Source organism: Galeopterus variegatus, unplaced genomic scaffold, assembly GCF_000696425.1.
Source record: "Galeopterus variegatus unplaced genomic scaffold, G_variegatus-3.0.2 Scaffold23893, whole genome shotgun sequence".
Lineage (NCBI taxonomy): Eukaryota > Metazoa > Chordata > Mammalia > Dermoptera > Cynocephalidae > Galeopterus > Galeopterus variegatus.
Window position 1 is genome coordinate 1 of NW_007750004.1, and position 508 is coordinate 508.

At 51.2% G+C, this 508-nt stretch overlaps 1 long non-coding RNA gene across 1 annotated transcript in view; it reads left to right on the forward strand.

Moving 5' to 3' along the window:
• The first annotated feature begins 247 nt into the window (after positions 1–247).
• Positions 248–508, forward strand: part of LOC103583526 — a 9,328-nt gene continuing 9,067 nt past the window's right edge. Inside the window, exon 1 of the long non-coding RNA XR_549865.1 lies at positions 248–434. This is a non-coding gene — a long non-coding RNA (uncharacterized LOC103583526). The remainder of the gene's footprint in view (positions 435–508) is intronic.

Sequence of the window (508 nt, forward strand, 5' to 3'; positions counted from 1 at the left end):
GAGTTAGATTTTGGTTTAGAAGATGTCAGGAAGAATTCCCAGCACTTGGAGCTCTCTGATAGGGAATAGACTGTGGAGAAAGCAATTTCTCTTTCTGGAGGTGTTCCAGCAGGGGTTGGTCGACCACTGGTAATAAATGGGACACCAGGGGAGAAGCTGGGCCACCTCCTCGAAGTCAAGCCCTGAGACTTAGAATTTGCACTTGGCTAAAAGCAGTTGTGTTGTCATTTCAGCATCCCTGTTTAAACACCCCGTGCTTCAGAAGTGCTGTTATGACGGAGCCCAACAAAGCAAGGAGAGCTGCAAGCAGAGAGCTGCACGAATTACCATCGGCCCAAAGTGTTCCAGTGCTTTCTCTCAGTGCTGCAACCTGTCAAGTGAGCTGCGGAATGAGACTTCTCACACATATGTAATCTTGGGAAGGATAGACACAGGTAAAAACTCTTACTCCGGGCCGGCCCGGTGGCGCACTGCTACAGTGCGCCGCTTGGGAGTGCGGTGGCGCTCC